General features: G+C 39.6%; 1 protein-coding gene across 1 annotated transcript in view; it reads right to left on the reverse strand.

Annotated features, from left to right (window-relative positions):
• LOC134087445 (uncharacterized) overlaps positions 1 to 233 on the reverse strand; it is a 281,964-nt gene extending 281,731 nt beyond the window's left edge. The window contains exon 1 of the mRNA XM_062540947.1: positions 171 to 233. The gene's annotated coding sequence lies outside the window, so the exon portion shown is untranslated. The remainder of the gene's footprint in view (positions 1 to 170) is intronic.
• Between the last annotated feature and the right edge of the window lie 6,285 nt (positions 234 to 6,518).

Below are 6,518 nucleotides of genomic sequence, written 5' to 3' on the forward strand. Positions count from 1 at the left end.
CTGAACGGTGATATAAAATGTAGGACTCGTGAATGAACATATCCATGACGTCTCCGACTGGTGTCCCTCTCTAATTATCTCCAGACCACGAAACCGACATCAATTAATGCTTCTCTGTAATTGATCACAACCAACCTTACATTTAAGTTATTTTATATAGGCCTACTTACCCCGATAAAACGTCCGAAATCTTCTTGACAGAACACCAGATTCTGTTACGATGTCGCTTGAGGTTTACTTTCGATTTCACTTGTTCCGCGTTCATCACGTGGGCAAACGTTTCCAGCCGCTAGGCCACACACCACATTTTAAAGAGCCAGCAAGATTTATAGGCCAGTCAATCTAGCGTTTGACCCATAAGTAATTGCAATAGTAATCATTCCAAGTTTTTTGTGATCCCTAGCTATATCTAATTAACATATAAAAAATCTACCCATTTATATTTAGTGGAACATACTTTTTTTCAAGGTCAAAGGTAGCAATTTCCAATGCATTTTGCCATTGGGATTTACTACTGGAGAACAAATGATTATCAATGAAATGGTATGATGGAAGTATCTCAGTGCATGCCAACTCACTTGATATGTTGTCTAAAGGTCAATATCTTCCTTATGTGACTTGGCATGTGACTTGAGATACTTCCATCATAACATATCATTGACAATCGTTTGTTCTATAATGTACTTCCATTGAAACGCATTGATTTTGACTTGACTTGATTTCCTCATTTCTGAGGTGAAGTGATATCTAATATTCCCTTTGCATAGGCTTTTGGTATCCAATATAGAAGCAAAATGCAGCAATTATTTTGAAGCAGACTGTACCTATTGTTCAGGTTTAGTTTTCTAGAAATATATGCAAATTATTGCATATTTAAGTAAAACTGGTCTCATTTGCATATCTAAACATCACATTTCAGAAAACTTGCAATACAAAAATATTGGCCTTAATGTGAGTATACAACTGTGAAAGTTTCAATTTGATATCTATAGTTTAAAATTTTACCCATTTCACCTGTAGTAAATCCCAATGGCAAAATGCATTGGAAATTGCTACCTTTGACCTTGAATAAAAGTATGTTCCACTAAATATAAATGGGTAGATTTTTAATATGTGATGCAGGAGGGTTTAAGGATCAATAAAAAGTATGAACCATTACTATTGCAATTAGTTTAAGTTTTGGCCCTTTTTTGAGCTAGATTGACTGGCCTATTAGAGAATATCGTCGGTTCAGTAGGGGAGACCGGGTATGATTGTAACACTTTTTTCCAGCACCTATAACTCGCTAATTTTAGCTACAATCCTGTAACCTTTTTTCCAAATACCCATTTGTCTACTTCAGATAGAACCAACTCACATTTCTTTAAGAAAATGACAGACCTTGTAATTTGATGTAAAACAAGGTGACCCTTTGTTACAACCGACCCCACCACGGGGTGGGTTGTAACACATACAGGGGTAAGTTGTAACAGTGAGATAAAATACAGAAAAAGAGAGTACAAACCATGCAATATGTTTCAAAAACATGTTTGGGGCATTGAAATAGGTCTATGAACACAAGAAAACAGGTTATTTAATTTTGTTTCTCTTTGAATAACCATAACCAAAGTAGCCGTGGTATATATGCTTGTGTGTATGTGTATTTTTGTGTGTGAGATGTGTGTAGGGGTGGGTTTGTGAGTCTGTGTGTGTTTCTCTGTGTAAATTTGACAGGATAGTATAAAACATTGCCCAAAACTTATACTACAGATGTGCCAGAGTTGATCAGCTACAGCTGACAAAAACAAGGGCAGAGAAATTACGATATGATGATTAAAAATTACACATAAATAATTTTAGGCCATCTGGAAGGGAGAGGATGTAGTTTCCAAGTGAGATGTAGGACAGGTCAACCCCCACCCCCCAATACGGAAGCATCCTGTAACATTTTCTAAAAAAATCTAGCAATTGTAGCCTACTAATTTGAATGCTTGTGGAGTGTGGAGTGGAGTGTTACAACCTACCCCGATCCCTGACAGCCATATGTATCTTGCTGTATAGGCCTATTGCTTTGGTTTATTCTTGGATGAAATGCATCATGTTTTGCCTCAGAGACTACAGTTTAATATAATATGAGGCATGTGATTGTATCTTACCGGTATATTAAATAAACTATTATTTTCCGCTATTCTGACTAGCCTTTAAAGGGATATTCCGCCATTTTTGGAAATACGCTCATTTTCCACCTTCCCTCGAGCAAAACAATCGATATTTACCTTGTTCCCGTTCATCCAGCCATTCTGTGAGTCTGGCGATACAACTTTTAGCTTCAGCCTAGCATAGATCATTGAATCGGATTAGACCATTAGCTTCTCGCCTGCTAGCTTCATGTTTAAAAGTGACTAAGATTTCTGGGAATTTTCCCATTTAAAATGTGTCTCCTCTCAAGTTAGAAAGTGCAATTAGACCAACTGAAAATGAAACCTGGCGTTTTTCTAGGCTGATTTGACATGGAACTACACTCTCATCTGGCGTAATAATCAAGGCAACTTGCAGCTACTGGCACTACTACTGCTTGTTGTCTATGGGGACTATTTTCAGATGCTGTGTAAGATATCACTGCGCCTATGGTACGTTTGCAAGTTGCCTTGATTATTACGCCAGATGAGAGTGTAGTTCCATGTCAAATCAGCCTAGAAAAACGCCAGGTTTCATTTTCAGTTGGTCTTATTGCACTTTCTAACTTGAGAGGAGACACGTTTTAAATGGAAAAATTACCAGAAATCTTAGTCACTTTTAAACATGAAGCTAGCAGGCGAGAAGCTAATGGTCTAATCCGATTCAATGATCTATGCTAGGCTGAAGCTAAAAGTTGTATCGCCAGACTCACAGAATGGCTGGATGAACGGGAACAAGGTAAATATCGATTGTTTTGCTCGAGGGGAGGTGGAAAATGAGCGTATTTCCAAAAATGGCGGAATATCCCTTTAATATCTTATACGGACAAAAATGGAAAGAGGGTAATATTGTGTTAAAACATGAATAAACCATGAATATGTATATGAATATGAATGTGTAGGTGAATGTAGCAGGCATTACACCCCATCTAAAGGCACAGATCTACATAATTACATGGTGATGATATGGTGTAATAATTTCATACATGTAGGCTACATAATAAACAATCAGGTGTAAAACGAAATATTCAAGTACCGTAGTGAACTAAATATATAGCATATATAAGGCAAAATGCATCCATTTCCAATTATATTCAGAACAGTTATAAAAAGCTCAACACTACACTCTTGTGGTCATAAAGCAATACTGCATTTACTCATGATTTACCATTCAAGTCACAGTTGACAACAAATCTGACTGCAGTAAATTACCATCCACTTCAGACCTGCTCTTATCCTTACCCACAGCCATCTTAACAAACTTATAAATGCCCCCCCCCCCATCATACTAGTTGTGTGTTTTTTACAAGACAAATTAAAAATTGTTTCAAAACTATTTCTTTTGTACAGTACATTTTAGTATTTATTGAATTTTAATATTATTATTTATTATACAAAAGAGTTGCAAAACATCTCTATTTCACTTCAGTAAAGGAGTTATGTACTTGTATTGGAGTAATATTAATGAAGGTGTATCTCTATTTCACTTCAGTAAAGGAGTTGTGTACTTGTATTGGAGTAATATTAGTGAAGGTGTATCTTTATTTCACTTCAGTAAAGGAGTTGTGTACTTGTATTGGAGTAATATTAGTGTATCTGTATTTCACTTCAGTAAAGGAGTTGTGTACTTGTATTGTAGTAATATTAGTGAAGGTGTATCTCTATTTCACTTCAGTAAAGGAGTTGTGTACTTGTATTGGAGTAATATTAGTGAAGGTGTATCTTTATTTCACTTCAGTAAAGGAGTTGTGTACTTGTATTGGAGTAATATTAGTGTATCTGTATTTCACTTCAGTAAAGGAGTTGTGTACTTGTATTGTAGTAATATTAGTGAAGGTGTATCTCTATTTCACTTCAGTAAATGAGTTGTGTACTTGTATTGTAGTAATATTAGTGAAGGTGTATCTCTATTTCACTTCAGTAAAGGAGTTGTGTACTTGTATTGTAGTAATATTAGTGAAGGTGTATCTCTATTTCACTTCAGTAAAGGAGTTGTGCACTTGTAATGTAGTAATATTAGTGAAGGTGTATCTCTATTTCACTTCAGTAAAGGAGTTGTGTACTTGTATTGGAGTAATATTAGTGAAGGTGTATCTCTATTTCACTTCAGTAAAGGAGTTGTGTACTTGTATTGTAGTAATATTAGTGAAGGTGTATCTCTATTTCACTTCAGTAAAGGAGTTGTGTACTTGTATTGGAGTAATATTAGTGAAGGTGTATCTTTATTTCACTTCAGTAAAGGAGTTGTGTACTTGTATTGGAGTAATATTAGTGTATCTGTATTTCACTTCAGTAAAGGAGTTGTGTACTTGTATTGTAGTAATATTAGTGAAGGTGTATCTCTATTTCACTTCAGTAAATGAGTTGTGTACTTGTATTGTAGTAATATTAGTGAAGGTGTATCTCTATTTCACTTCAGTAAAGGAGTTGTGTACTTGTATTGGAGTAGTATTAGTGAAGGTGTATCTCTATTTCACTTCAGTAAAGGAGTTGTGTACTTGTATTGTAGTAATATTAGTGAAGGTGTATCTCTATTTCACTTCAGTAAAGGAGTTGTGCACTTGTAATGTAGTAATATTAGTGAAGGTGTATCTCTATTTCACTTCAGTAAAGGAGTTGTGTACTTGTATTGTAGTAATATTAGTGAAGGTGTATCTCTATTTCACTTCAGTAAATGAGTTGTGTACTTGTATTGTAGTAATGTTAGTGAAGGTGTATCTCAATTGCACTTCAGTAAAGGAGTTGTGTACTTGTATTGGAGTAATATTAGTGAAGGTGTATCTCTATTTCACTTCAGTAAAGGAGTTGTGTACTTGTATTGGAGTAATGTTAGTGAAGGTGCATCTCTGTTTCACTTCAGTAAAGGAGTTGTGTACTTGTATTGTAGTAATATTAGTGAAGGTGTATCTCTATTTCACTTCAGTAAAGGAGTTGTGTACTTGTATTGGAGTAATATTAGTGAAGGTGTATCTCTATTTCACTTCAGTAAAGGAGTTGTGTACTTGGTCCAGCTCTGCATTGTGACATGGAGCTCAGAGTGAGGTCTGGGGCAGCAGGGGCGCTGGACAACTTGGGAGGGTGTGGCGAGCCGAGCGATCAGCTGGGCAGAGTTCTGGAAGCTGCCACAGGCTGGGCTCAGTTTCCTCATCAGGGCAACACACGACACCCTCCCGAGCCCTCAACACCTCCACCAATGGCTTGGAGCAGAGCAACCCTGTGACCTCTGCGGGCCCATCAATGCCTCACTCACTCCAGCATGTTCTGTGGGGCTGCAGAACAGCACTGACAGGGTCGGCTCAGATGAACACACCACCAAGTGCTCAGGAAGCTGGCAGAGGTGCTGGAGAAAAGTGGGCAGGAGGCAAACAAGCAGAGTCCATCAGAGAGCCCACGCAGGATCCACTTCCTCAGGCAGGGGGAACCCGCAATGCAGACCAGCAAGAGACCACCCGCCAAGCTACTAACACCAGGGGCGGTGTGGAAGATGGAAGTAGACCTGGGTAGGCAGCTCCAGTTCCCACAGGAGATGTGCAGCAGCACCTTAAGACCAGACGTGCTGCTGTGGTCTGCAGCTGTGAAGGCAGCAATACTGATGGAGCTGACAGTGCCATGGGAGGAGGGACTGGAAGCTGCCTACGAGAGAAAGAAGGCCAAGTATGCAGACCTGGTGGCGGAGTGCAGAGAAAGTGGATGGAGTGAGTGTGAGGCTGTAGCCGGTGGAGGTGGGAGCCAGAGGCTTTGTGGGCAGATCAACATCACGCCTGCTCAAGGACCTGGGACTACGTGGAGACACACTGAGCACATCCACCAAACAGCTCTCTGAGGAAGCTGGGAAAGCAAAGCCACTGGCTCTGGCTGAAACCACCACACAAGGCTTGGGGAGTAACATCCAATCAGGTTCTGCTGCAGGGGGTGTGGTCAGGGAGACGTCCCTGTCCACTGGCCCTCCACCAGGAGATGCTCTGGGTTAAGGGGTCAAAGGTCAATGAGCGCTGCTCCCCAGCTCAACACACTGCAGAACAAACGTGCGCTATGCGGTCAGGTTTAGGCCTCAGGGAAGAAAACACCCCTGCTGTGCCTCAGGGTCTTCCTCTCTCTCTCTCACACACACACACATACAAGGAGTAGTGGTCTCTCTCTCTCTCTCTCTCTCTCTCTCTCACACACACACACACTCACGCTAGGAGTAGTGTTCTCTCTCTCTCTCTCTCTCTCTCTCATTCACACACACACACACACAGACAAACACACATTCAGAATCAACTCATCATCTGTTCTTGAAGGACATTGGAATGTTCTCCAAACTGTGATGACGTAACCCAAACCTCTAAGCACTCTCTCTCTCTCTCTCTCTCTCTCTCT

Source organism: Sardina pilchardus, chromosome 1, assembly GCF_963854185.1.
Source record: "Sardina pilchardus chromosome 1, fSarPil1.1, whole genome shotgun sequence".
In the NCBI taxonomy this organism is placed as follows: domain Eukaryota; kingdom Metazoa; phylum Chordata; class Actinopteri; order Clupeiformes; family Clupeidae; genus Sardina; species Sardina pilchardus.